At 37.1% G+C, this 14,635-nt stretch overlaps 1 pseudogene; it reads left to right on the forward strand.

Annotated features, from left to right (window-relative positions):
* The first annotated feature begins 1,487 nt into the window (after positions 1-1,487).
* On the forward strand, positions 1,488-5,053 carry LOC105749527 (annotated as a pseudogene).
* The last annotated feature ends 9,582 nt before the right edge of the window (positions 5,054-14,635 follow it).

Consider the following 14,635-nt stretch of genomic DNA (forward strand, 5'->3'; position numbering starts at 1 on the left):
ATGTCAGGCTAAGAAAATTTTGTTTTATTCTATAAACAAAGAGAAGCCACTGGAGGTGTTTCTAAAATGCAATATATGATACAGTTCATTGAGTGTTGGATTAAGAGTAAGGAAGGATTCAAAGCCTATCAAGAGCAAACAACTTCTCAGAACCTCAGTTTCCTCACCAGCAAAATGGAGAAAACTGTAAGGATCTACTGTGTAAGGGTATTGAGAAGTTCAATGTACCTAAAGCATCTTGGAAACTTTAAAGTGCCATATAAATGTTGGAAGTCATTACCTGGAGGTGGTGGATAGGAAAAAGGGAGTCCCACATCTCTAAAGAAGACTATTGAGCAAGGAAGTTTAAAGAGTAGTTGAAAACAGAATTCAAAGCCAGGTCTGAAGATTCAAGGTCCAGTTTTTTCCACTACCCTCACGCTCCTGCTTCCAACAATTGTAATTATCTCGTATAGGATTCAACTCATTCCTCCTTCGGAATAGGGATATAGCCCTAGCAGTAGGCTCGGAGTACTTGATTTCTGAGTGTGGGATACAAAATCTTATTTTGTAGAACCACGGCCAGCGATTCAAAATAGGCCTCGACGAGCAAGTCCCTATCAGGCCGCCCAGGCGAGGCTGACGCCTTTTAGAGCCAGTCCTAGGGGACGAAAGGAGAATTTGTAGAATGGAATCTGCCCACCAGTTGAGGCTGCAGCAGCTCCCCTTGAAAGTGCAGAGGCTGGGAAAAAATTCTGGTAGGTGTGCCTGATCAGGGGAGGAGAAGGAGGAGATATGGGGTCTCCGAGAAGTCGCCGGAGGGACAGGGCGGACTGCTCGGAGGGGGAGTGAATGAAAATTTCCAGAGAGGAGCCGACCCTCTTTCCATGGCCTCTCCCTCAAATCCATCTTTTTTCATGCACTTCTTTTGCCCGCGAGGCTGATTAGGAAGTCAAGCAGCTTCCTGGCTCCTTGTGCTCCAGAAGTGGCGCTCGATCTAAGATAATGGGGACCATAGCTCCCCGTCTCCTTAGCAGCTTTTCCCTGCCTCCCTTGGCCCTGGGCCCTCCACTCCACTTCCACCACGCCCCCTTCTTTGCTCTCCTCAGCCTCAGTATTGTTCTTAAATTCTAGCTCCCCACTCCTAGCTTCCTTCTCCAGGTTGGGGGAGGGTGGGGCACTGACTGAAAGGGGATTTGTTCCCGCCACTCAGTCCTTTTGAAATGCACCGCGAATCTTGCAGCTTTCTCTGCTGTTTTCCTGCTAACTCAGCTTCTGAGTAACGTGGGGAACAGGAGAAGAGATCTTGGATAAGAGAGAGGGTGGGGAGCAGGGAAGATGGCTTGGGAAGGACTTGGGAGCAAGCGGATCAGGGTCCCAGGGGATGGGAGAGGATAGTTATCCAGAGGAGCAGCCTGAGGTGAAAGGGGGTGGGAAATGAGGTGAAGTGGGTACCCTCACTTGCCCCTCGGTTCTCTGGTCAAAGAAAGTAATTGGGAAAATCGAAAATGAGCTGGGCGTTCCTGACGAGATTGCTGGAAGTTACGACCCAGTCAGTATTCTACCTTGGTGAGGAAACGGGTTGTCAATGCTGGTTATGTTCCGCCTGGGTGCTGCCGGCCGTGGGCGGAGAGGCCAATTACCGTGACAAACTGAGCGGATTCGTGTGTAACACCTGGCAGCCAGGCTGCCAAAACGTCTGCTGTAACGCCTTTGCCTCCTTCTCCCACGTTTTCCAGATCTTCCTAGGCACTGAGCCTAACGTATTCTACCTGGGCTTTGCGGTGCACCATCAGTCCCGGCGCCAGAGGACCCAGAGCAAGAGGAAGAAGAGAAGAAGCCCCAGAAGCCCCCTGATGATGGAGCCTATAATGGTCGCAGGAGGATCCGCGGGCTCCTGGGGGCCTATGTGGGCAGTTGTTGATGCGGTCTGTCTTAGAAGTAGCCTTCCCACTGGGCTGGTAGGGTCTGTGACCTGGATGGAGGTGCCTCCTTCCTATATCTGCCAGAGCAGTCCTTGCCCTCACACGGTGGACTGATTTGTGTCTCATTCCACGGAGAAGACCATCTTCCTCCTAATCATGAATGCAGTCTGTGGCCTCTGCCTCTTGGTTGTGTGGGATGGAGTTTTATTAAACCCTTTTTACCCAGTTTGACTACTCAGAGGCATCTCTAGATTCTTGCAAGAAGAGGGCCAATGCCTAAGAAATAGATTAGTTGATCAGTGGAACAGGTTAGGTTCACAAGACAAAATAGTCAACTATAGCAATCTAGTGTTTGACAAACCCAAAGATCCTAACTTTTGGGATAAGAATTAATTATTTGACAAAAATTGCTGGGAAAACTGGAAATTAGTATGGCAGAAATTAGGCATGGACCCACACTTAACACCCTTAACACCGTACACCAAGATAAGATCAAAATGGGTCCATGATTTAGGCATAAAGAATGAGATTATAAATAAATTAGAGGAACATAGGGTAGTTTATCTCTCAGACTTGTAGAGGAGGAAGCAATTTGTGACCAAAGATGAACTAGAGATCATTATTGATCACAAAATAGAAAATTTTGATTATATCAAATTAAAAAGCCTTTGTACAAACAAAACTAATGCAAATAAGATTAGAAGGGAAGCAACAAACTGGGAAAACATTTTCAGAGTTAAAGGTTCTGATAAAGGCCTCATTTCCAAAATATATAGATAGCTGACTCTAATTTATAACAAATCAAGCCATTCTCCAGTTGATAAATGGTCAAAGGATATGAACAGACAATTTTCAGATGATGAAATTGAAACTATTTCCACTCATATGAAAGTGTTCCAAATCACTATTGATCAGAGAAATGCACATTAAGACAACCCTGAGATACCACTACACACCTGTCAGATTGGCTAAGATGACAGGAAAAAATAATGATGAATGTTGGAGGGGATGGGGGAAAATTGGGACACTGGTGCAATTGTTGGTGGAGTTGTGAACAAATCCAATCATTCTGGAGAGCAATCTGGAATTATGCCGCAAAAGTTATCAAACTGTGCCTACCCTTTGATCTAGCAGTGCTACTACTGGGCTTATACCCCAAAGAGGCAGCCCTGTTTGTAGTGGAAAATGAATGAATGCCCATCAATTGGAGAATGGTTGGGTAAATTGTGGTATATGAATGTTACGGAATATTATTGTTCTTAAGAAATGACCAGCAGGATGAATACAGAGAGGCTTGGAGAGACTTGCATGAACTGATGCTAAGTGAAATGAGCAGAACCAGGAAATCATTATATACCTCAACAACGATACTGTGTGAGGATGTAGTCTGATGGAAGTGGATTTCTTCAACAAAGAGAAGATCTAACTCAGTTTTAATTGATGGACAGAAGCAGTTACACCCAGAGAAGGAACACTGGGAAATGAGTGTGAACTGTTTGCATTTTTGTTTTTCTTTCCAGGTTATTTTTACCTTCTGAATCCAATTGTTCCTGTGCAACAAGAGAACTGTTTGGTTCTGCAGACATATATTGTATCTAGGATATACTGTAACCTATTTAACATGTATAGGACTGTTTGCCATCTGGGGGAAAGGATGGAGGGAGGGAGGGAAGTCGGAACAGAAGTGAGTGCAAGGGATAATGTAAAAAATTACCCTGGCATGGATTCTGTCAATAAAAAGTTATAATTATTTAAAAAAAAAAAAAAAAAAAAAGAAGAAGAGGGCCAATGACGCAGCTAGGTGGCACAGTGAATAGAGCACTAGCACTGAAGTCAGGAGGACCTGAGTTCAAATGTGATCTCAGTCACTTAACACTTCCTAGCTGTGTGACCCTGGGCAAGTCACTTATAAACCCAATTGCCTCAAGGGGCAGAAAAGGATTGCGATAGAATGAGCGAGTATTAAGGGCAGGAGGCTACTCATATAGCACTAAGAGGGAAATACACTTCCTCCCTTCCTGTTGGTTTTAAAATTCATTGAATGAACTGGAAAGGAAACAACTATTGACCAGTGGTCAGCGATGCTGTCCACTTCCTGTCAGTCACGTGACTCCATGAGGCTCAGCCCTAGGGTTTGACCTTTTCTGCCCTACAGCTCTCTGAGAATAGGGATCACATATTTTATCCACTACATTTCATAGTCTTTTTGAGAAATATCCATTTATTTTATTCCTGCTTAACCTCATTGAATTGCTGCACCTGGGTCTGGGAAGCTTGAATGGTAGATCCAATTCCATCCCACTTCCTATTCCAAGGCTCTCAAACTGGAGCTGGAGCTGGAGCAAAATGCAGAAACAGCTGCATCTGGTCCAGAAGCAAATGGACATGGCTATGCATCTGAGCACACCTCTGGCTACAGTACCTGACAGTTCAGATCAGCCTCCAACCTACAATATCTCTACTCAGCCAAACTGGCACAACCAAGCCAAGAAAGAGACCCTGCCAAGACAACTACCTAAGGATAATCTGACCTGAAGGTCAATCCAGAGCCATCAATCTGAAGAGCAATAACATTTTTGTTTTACTGCTTTCCCTTTCAGGGTCCTCCAGCATAGAGGATTTAAAGCCATTCAAAGTGCTTTTCTTGAAATTATCTTTGGCTGGCTTCTCCAAATGAAAAGAGTGGGAGTTTTGGGCTTGGATTCATGAATTTAAATCACTTACTACTTGCAAATTATTTAGATTCCCAAGGCCCCAATTTCCTCACCTAAAAATGAAGATTGGACCAGATGACCGCTAAGAACCCTACCAGTTCTAAATTTATGGTCTTGTTATTCTACAATATAGGTGATAACTAACTTCAAAGATGTTGAGATTTAGCACGGATTTAAAAGTGGCTGAGGTGAGATTTAAATCCTCTGTTTCCTGTCTCCAAATTTGCCCTCAGGCTAGTCAAAGAGCCAAGCTGTTTCTTCCAAATGGAATTTCACCTACTCATTTCTGTCACCACCCCCACTCCCACTTCTCATCTCACCATCTGTTCTTTTTCATGCTAAACTAGTTCTTTCAAGGCAGTGATTTGGGTCTTTTTTGTTCCTTCATCCAGTGTTGTGCACAGAATATAAAAATAACCCAAATTCACATTTATGTTGTCAGTAATGGCATTTTGGTTCTTGGTGTTAGAAGACCTAAATTTGAATTTTAGCACTCACTTGAGTGTATGAACTTAAATATGAACTTAACCAATTCTTTCTTCCTTTCTGAAGTTATTTCCTTACCTATGAATTGGAGATAATATTCTTATGAGGTTTTTGTGAGGAAAGCTTTTAGTAAACCATAAAGCATCATTTGCTATTATTACAGAAAATTATCCTAAAGAACCTTTGTGAAGTAGGTAATACAAGTAGTACTGTTGCCATTTTACTCCTGGTTACAGATGGTTATTGTTGCTGAGGGGTGAAGTAACTTGCTCAGGCTCAAAGAACAGGAAGATATTTGGAGGAAATAAAAATTACACTTCCTAAGGCCAAGTTTAATGTTCTCTTTTCTGTTGAGGCCCTTTTTATAGAATTACAATCACAATCACTGTTCATTTGTTCTCTAAGGCTGAGGCTTTTTAAGCAATTGGGAACCTTAATCTCCTTGACAAAGTGGACATAAGCATAGCTCTTCCTGGCCATAGTGTCGATACTGTTACCTTATTATCTTCTTGTTCAGCTGCAGTTGGAGCTCCACATGTGATGGGAAGAATGAGAGCTTTGGAATCCTGAGAATTCAGGGCTTGAGAATCTCCACCCATAAAAGTTTTATATGTTTATGTATATTTATACACACACACACACACACACACACACACACACGAAGGTGGAGGAATAGACCTCGGTGGCCTGTCCCTCCAACTTCTTTATGGCTGTAATTCTCCTTATAGATAATTTCCTTCATCCTCACTGCAATACTCTTTTGCCTTTCTTTTCCCTTTACTCCCCTCTTCTTCCCCTCCCCCCTCCATGTCCCAGAACACTGAGTTTATTGGACAATAAACCTGGAAACTTGAAACGTGGATACTTGAAACTTTGATCATTTCAGGAACTTACCCTTCAAACATGATGTCATTTGGCATTGAAGCTGGAAAATATGATATGTCAATAAAGACTTACTTTGTTTTTGGCCACAGTTTCTTCCATCATTAGGTTTAGGAGTCACTAGGAAGTGAGTAAATCACAACAAAAGCTAGCATAAAGTAATAAACTGGACTAACTGGACCTGAATGAAATATTGAAGCGTGAAGTTTGAAAAAGGTTGCTAAGTGGGGGCTTTTTCCATTCTGTCCACGGTAAGTAGGGCTTATACTTAAACCGAAGTAAAAAAAAAAAAAAAAAAAAAAAAAAAAAGCAGGGTATTGATCCCAATCTCAGACCAAGCAAAAACAAAAATAGATTAATTAAAATACATTAGAAAACTATATCTTGCTAAAGATAATGAAGCTATAGCAATGAATTTAAGTAGTGCTGATGCTCTCCAGCTAATCAACCAGCCCCACTGGCACCCATTAAGTCCTTCCTTTCTGAAGTAATACTCTCTGATTCAATGGTACTCTTCAAGACTACACAGACACTGGGTATCTACCTGCCAAGACAAACCCAGGAATTGTATGAACACAATTACAAAATACTTCTCACAAAAATAGAGTCAGATCTAAATAATTGGAAAAATATCAATTGCTCATGGCTAGACTGAATTATTATAATAAAAATGATAATTCTATCTAAATTGGTCTATTTATTCAGTGTTTTACCAAACTATCAAAAAATTATTTTATAGAGCTAGAAAAAAATAAAATTCATCTGGAAGAACAAAAGGTCAAGAATATCAAAGGAATTAATGGAAAAAAAATACAAAGGATGGTGGTCTAGCATTAACAGACCTAAAACTATATTATAAAACAGCAGTCATCAAAACCATTAGGTAAAGGCTAAGAAATAGAGTGACTGGACCAGTAGAATAGGTTAGATACACACAACACAATAATCAATGATTATAGTAATCTAGTATTTAATAAACCCCCAATCTCTAGCTTCTGGGATAAAAAAAAAAAAATCACTATTTCATAAAATTTGCCAGGAAAACTGGAAAATAACATATCAGAAACTTGACATAGACCTACATCTCACATCTCATACTAAACAAAATAAGGTCAAAATAGATACATGATTTGAACATAAAGGGTGATACCCTAAGATTGCACAGGCAAGAACTCTACAGGGGAAGAAAAGCAGTGAACTTGAGTCCTAAATTTGCCACTTGTTAGATTTGTGACTTCAAGCGTGTTTTCTCAGTAAAGTAAAAGATGGTGAGAATTATATATTCCTTGCTTACTTCATAGTTTCTGTGATAATGAAATGAGAATGTGTGTACAATACTTTATTAACCAATTATTAGCTATTATTATAAGTAATACTTTTTTCTTTCCTCTCTAGGAAAATGGGTCTAATACTAACAATTTCTTAGGAGAAATAATAATTACCTATATTTTTGTGTATCTCTTCTCACAAGATGGGTGGACATGCATGTATTTCTTTCTTTCTCCTTGGAGAGAGTTACTCATATAGATAAAATCACAGATCCCTTGGAGTACTGACATACATTTCTGTACCACTATACAATTAGAAAATGCTTTTTACATATTATCTCACTTCATGACTTTACAGAATATGTCCTATATACATTTATCCAATTTAAAATGAGGAATTCTCTCTCATTATGAGGGAGAATAAGTGACTTGTATAAGATGACAAAGCTAATAAACCCAAATCCTAGTTCTTATTCTGTCCTGTGACAATATCTATTTCTCAGTTTAAATTAATGCAAACTAAGGTGTGAATTGTTGGTATCTGTAATCAAGGGTAACTAATTTTTAATGACTTCTGAATTCACAAGATAGAAGCCACTGATAAAGCAACAAATGTTTCTTAGCCTTTACTATGTGCCAGGCATTGTGTTATAAATGCTGAAGATATACAACAGAAAATTTTAAAAGTCTGCCCTCAATGCGCTTACATTCTGATGGAGGGTGGGAGTAATTAATATATACATAAATTTATCTGTACATAAATAGGCATGCAAAAGAAACAAATAGAGCAAATGGGAGAAAGACCAATTATATTTCCCATTCAGTCATTTTCCAATTGGTCTTAACTCTTGGTTGATCCTATTTGGGTTTTTTTTTTTTTTTTTGGCAGAGATACTATAGTAATTTGCCACTTCCTTCTGTAGCTGATTTTACAGAACTAAGGCACAGAGTTAGTAAATGTCTGAGGCCAATTTTGAAAGTGAGTCTTCCAGACTCCAAGCCAGGCACTTTATCCACTGCACCACCTAGTTACACCAAAAGATACAAATAGAGCAGATATAAAAGAGACTTTAAGGCAGAATTCAAATAGTAGGCTATTGCAATAATTCATGTGAGAGATGCTAAAATCCTGAACTATGATGGTAACTATGAATGCAGAGAAGGAGATAAATATATAAGAAAGTTATAACTGATTGGATATTTGGAGTGATTTGGAATGAGAATATGGAGTTGAGACTGACAATAAGGTTATGGACCTGGTGATTGAAAGAATGATGCTATAATCTACAGTTATGGAAAAATACAGTTGAGGGATGGGTTTCAAGAAAAAGACAATGAATTCTATTTTGGATATGTTGAGTCACATGCCTATGAGACACCCAGTTTAAAAGAACTGATGGACAATTGACAATGAGATACTAGAATTTAGGAGAGAATCCAGGGCTGGTGTTTGGAGATTGTCTTCATAGATATGATAATTGAACCTATGGAAACTCGTGAGTCACCAAGTGAAGAGAGAATGAAGGACTAGGAGAAGTTACTAAGGACTCCAAAGTATAAACTTGAGTGATGGGCATGGTACTTTGAACTCTATCTTAGATATATTGCCTTTACCTGACAGAGTTATTATAAGAATCATAGGAAACAAAATAGGCAAATCATTTTACAAACTTTGAAGTGTTATATGAATACTGCCATTAATAATAATAATAATAATAATTTCTTGTGGGACCTACAGTAAATTATTTTCTTTGCTCTAGACTTCCTGTATAAAACGAGAAGATTGTTTTATAATCTCTAAGATTCTTTTCAGTAATAAGAGTCTATAGTATTATTATTTCCACAAGTCTGGAATTTTGTAAAGATAAAATAGAACACATTGCAGGCAGATTTTTATAAAGGATCTTTCTTTTTCCTTAAATCATGTAATCCCTAAATTGTATTCCAGAGCTCCTCCCCCTGATACCTCTCCTGAACTCATGTAGGCCAGCTGTGGCATTGCCATGCCCCCACTCCATTCCCCTTTAAAGAAGGAGGCTCCATAGGCTGATGAATAATTCATTCTGTTACTTGACAAACTGTCAAATAAAACATCTTTGCTGTAAAGAGTAATACTTCTTTTTAGAATATGTAAGATGAGAGCTGGAAGGAACCTTAAAGGCTTTTGTTCCCTTTCACACATTTTTTCATATGGGAAAGCAGGTTAAGGGAATCTGGCTGATATTATAGTGTAGTAGAAGTAGTAATAGTAGTGGTAGTGGTAGTGGTAGTAGTAGTAGTAGGTGGTAGTGGTGGTAGTAGTAGTAGTAGTAGTAGTAGTAGTAGTAGTGGTGTGTGGGGAGCCGGCACTAATCTACAGCCACATAAGGCCAACCTTGAATAGGTTGAATCTCCTAATCACATTATACCAAAGACTTCCTGAATAGGAATCTCCTAATCACATCCTAACTTTGAATAGGCAGATATCTAGGCATCCCCTAATCACATCATAGAGCTTCCTGCCACCAGAAACATCTGAGCAGCTCATCCTTGGGCGGGATACCAACCCTTTGTCTAGGACCCCCACCCTGTACTGTGTTTGAATAACCCTGCCTTCTTTTCTACTGCTATATATATATCTGTACTATTGCACCCATTAAAATGAGGCTTGATCAGATGGATTTGTCTTGCCTCCATTTTGCGTGTCCCCTCTCTCTTGCCCTTATCTCTTTTCTTCCAGGGTCCACACACTCTGCCTTGCGGGCCGAGGCAGTGGTGGTGGTGGTGGTGGTGGTGGTAGTAGTAGTAGTGGTGGTGATAGTAGTAGTAGTAGTGGTGGTGATGGTGGTGATAGTAGTAGTAATAGTGGTAGTGGTATTGGTGGTAGTGGCAGTAATAGTAGTGCTAACTTTGGATTTGTGGTCAGAGCTAAATGAAGAGGTATCCAGAACCACAGTGTATTTGATTAACTTCTGATGAATTCATATCCATTAGAGCATTGGAGCCTTATAATATTTTTTTCCATTTCAAAGAGACATAATTTTAGGAGGGATTTGAGACTGATGACTGAATTAATAGATTTATGTCAATTAAATGAGGATTTCAAATGGAATATCCCAATGATTTGTTCTTGGACCTGTGCTTATTTAATATTTTTGTCAGAGAGTCAGATGAAGATATCAATGAACTCAGCCAATTATTCAGTCGATAAACATTTATGAAATTCTTATGAGCAAAAGAGTTCATAATCTAATCAATAAGACAACATGCAAATTACTATGTACATATAAGTTGAATTAATCAACAGAGGGTTAACAAATTTATAGATGATATAAAGCTATGAACTCACCTGTTAGATGAAATCCAAAAAGATCTTGGAAAGCTAGAGTATTGAAATGAATATAATAATAATCTTATTTCACTTGCTATATAATTATATATACCTTTTCTTACTTGAGCCTCACAACTCTGGGAGATATTAGGTAAAATAAAGAAATTGAAGCTGAGAGAGGTTAAGTGATTTTCAAATCCATTTCAGTTTCAACAATAAAATTATCTTCAAAAGATTTAGGCATTGGAGATATGACAAAAGTTTAAAAGCTCCCCATTTTCAAAAAACTTACATTCTACTATTTAGGGTGATATAACATGATATATAAGTAAATATGAAGTATATAAAGTAAAAACAAAATAATTTTGGAGGAGAATAAAAATAATTGGAATAATCATAGGATCATAAACTTAGAGCTGAAAAATCTCATGAAGGGACTGACACCTGGGTTGAGCTTCGAAGGGGACTAGAAATGCAGAGAAGTAAAGATGGAGGGTGGGGATATCATGGGAGTCTTGCAAAGACATGGAAGTAGGAAGGTAGGATGTCATTTTGGGAATAGAAAGTTGACCAATTTGGAATGTGAAATAATTTTTGGAAGTCTGGATAAGATTTTGAAGGGTAATAAATGCTGAGCAAAATTTTTAATTGGTCCTAGAGGCAAACTAATGAAGTAGGGGGGTGATGTAATCAGACCCTAATACTTATAATTATAGAGAACTTAAACTTACCTTAGAAAAAGTAATTTAAAAAGCCATAAATGAACTCCAAAATAAAATTAAAAACCAACTTAAGACCATATGGATTTATAAGCAAATTCTGTCATTTATTCAAAGAATAATTAATTATAGTACTACATAAATTGTTTGAAAAAATAGAAAAAGAAGGGGTTCTGCAAAATTATTTCTAAGATACAAATATGGCCTTGATACTTAAACCTGAAAGAATCATAATAAAAGAAAACTATAGGCCAGTATCACAAATGAATTTTGATACACAATTTTAAATAAAATATTATTAAGGAGTTTTTTTCTTTTTTGTTTTTTTTTTTCTTTTGATGTATTTTTTTTTTTTTTTGCTCAGCATGACAAATATGGAAATATGTTTAGAAGAATTGTGCACATTCAACCCATATCAGATTGCTTGCTGTCTTGGGGAGAGGAGAGAGAGGAGGAGAGGGAGAAAATTTTGGAATGCAAGGTTTTGTGAAAGTGAATGTTGAAAACTATCTTTGCATATATTTGGAAAAGTAAAATACCATTTTAAAAAAGAAAAATAATAATATTAAGAAGACTATTGTATAATATCACATATAATATGACCATATAACAAGAATGCAGGGCTCCTTCAGTATTAAGACCATACTAACCATTTTGTTATTGATCATACTAACACTAAGAAAAATAAAAAACACATTATTATATCATTAGATGGAGAAGGAACTTTTAATATGTTATTAACTATTAACTATTTAATATGCTATATAACTATTCCTATTAAAACCCCTAGAAGACATAGGAATAAATGGATCTTTCTTTAATTTAATAAGTAGTATCTATTTAAAACTAAAATCATAAGCAAAGAGTAAACAAAATCACCATTGTTGATTTACTTAAAGAATTCTAGGAATTGGGAGGGGGAGCAGGGAACAATTAGCTAAATTGGTAGGGTAGTAAAAAGACATATATTCATCCTAATATATCCTTCTTCCTAACCCTACAACTTCTAAAGAATTCTAAAAAAAGGCAAAATCCTGAGTGGGAAATCTAAAGGGAAAAAATCACAGTGAATCATTTTTTCCGACCCAGAACAGCATAGGGAGACAGAGAGATTTGTAGATGCTGAAGATAGTTTTCAGCAAAGAATGATCACTGAGAATTCCAGGGCAGGAAGAGAAATCATTCTACATGAATCTCGAAAGAAGCTAGACACTCTCTGAGATGCTGACCCTTATATGAACTGTTGTTTTTCTGAATACAAAGAGAAAGGTTAAAAAAAGAAAAAAAAAAGGGGGGGGGGGAGAAGAAATGCATGCCAGGACTTCAATTTCTGCTCTGACATGGACCAGAAAGAGCAAAATGTTGTGAAAGAGTTCAGATCAGGATCAAGCCCAGTTTTGATCACTGTGAACCTATTGGTTCATGAGATTAATGTGCAACAAATTTCTTTGGTTATAAAATATGACATGCCTAACTAATAATTGTGAAAATTATATTTATAGATTTAGCAGAAGTGGTTGTTTGAGGAGGAAAGATATAAATTTTGTTACTGAAGAAGATATCCCTCTGTTGAGCTTGATTTGAACGTATCAATGAATAGTTGATTTAAAATATGCCCTGAACTTCTTCCCTTGGGAATATTGAATCTTTTCTCAATGTTCATAACAAATCAGAATACAGTTTTTGACACCAAAGCAACTGTAATCATGACCTTCTAATCATGTGCTACAGAAAATCATACAACTTGACTATTTATATTTCACTTCTGGAAAATCTTATGGATTTGATCTTTAAACCCACAACTCATCATTTCATCTGTTTCATCCAAGACAAACATCTTGATCCATTTTGGATCTACTGTTAAGCATATCAAATACTTACACTGGAGTTCCAACAATACTGTGTAGTGTTTTATCTCTTTAGGTAAAGAATTATTGGCTTTCTCCTTTAGTAAGATTGTTAGGATTGAATGTAAAAGATATGTAGTCTATAAAATCTCTCTATATTAGACATTTCCCTCCTAGTTCTGTAGAAGTTGTTGTGTTGGATGTTCTTTACTGTCTAATAATTCACTTGTGGACTAAAAAAATATAAGTGCAGTATAAAATTAGCCAATTATGTTAAACTTTATTGTACTCAGAAAAGGCCTTTCAAATGAATTAATTTTTTGAAAAGTTATTTGAAATTGGTTTTTTTGGCATTGTATTTATTCAATACAGCATTTGATAGTGTTAACTATGGACTAGACCTTGTTGCTAACCCCCAACAAGTAATCACAAACTAGATAAAGCTAAAACCAAGTAAAAATTGCCATATTACAAACTTTAATGAAGATTGAATGTTCAATAAATTACTTGCATATTAAAAAAGAATTTTAACATTTGAGAATTAACAATTGAGATATGGCTCTTATTCTCATAAATTTAAATCAGCTCTTTATATATCATGGAAATGAGACTTTAATCAGAAAAAATTGCTGCAAGTCAATATGAATTAACAGTGTGACACAATGATCAAGAAATTGTAATTTTAGACTGCAGTAAGCAGTGTGGTATCCAGAAAAAGGGAGGTGATAACCTCATTGTACTCAATCCTTGTTGGCCCAAATTTGGAATATTGCATTCATTTCTGGGTGCTATATTTGAGGAAGTGTATTGATAAGATGATAGGGGCAGCAGTGATATCAACTTGAATAGTATATGATCACCCCTGCCAGTTACATATTAATTTAGAAAACCATATATTAACATTATGGATATTTTATTGTATTTTTATTTTTATTAAATATTTTCCCATTACATTTTCTGTTGGACCATGTGTCTGACACCTCTGATATAGTGAAGATCTGTGCTCAAAATCCCATCTTTTTCATTTAATTATGGGATATTGAAAAAGTAACTTAACTTTTGTGCATTTTAAGCAATACTCTCAGAATTATTCACTAAATCAGAAATAGATTGTGATCTTCATTAGTGAGGGAGATTTCACACTAAGAATTCTCTCTCAAAAACTGAGAAAAATCATAAGTCCTATGAAATAGTGTAATATCATTCCTCATATGCTATGGAACCAAGGTTCCTCTTTACCCTGGTTACCTTCCTCTGGACATTCTCTATCTCATCATTGTTTTTAAATTATAATGCCTAAAACTAAGCACAATCTTTCAACTGGGTGATACTGACAAAGTATAGTGAAACTATTATCTCTCTGTTCCTGGGAGATATGACCTCGATGTAACCCAAGATCATTTTACTTTTTGGGGGGACTACATTACACTAATTCAGATTGAGTATGAAGTTCATGAAGACCCCTGAGCTTTTTCAGAACAACTGTCTTCTTACCATGTCTCCCA

This window comes from Sarcophilus harrisii, chromosome 1 (assembly GCF_902635505.1).
Source record: "Sarcophilus harrisii chromosome 1, mSarHar1.11, whole genome shotgun sequence".
NCBI lineage: Eukaryota > Metazoa > Chordata > Mammalia > Dasyuromorphia > Dasyuridae > Sarcophilus > Sarcophilus harrisii.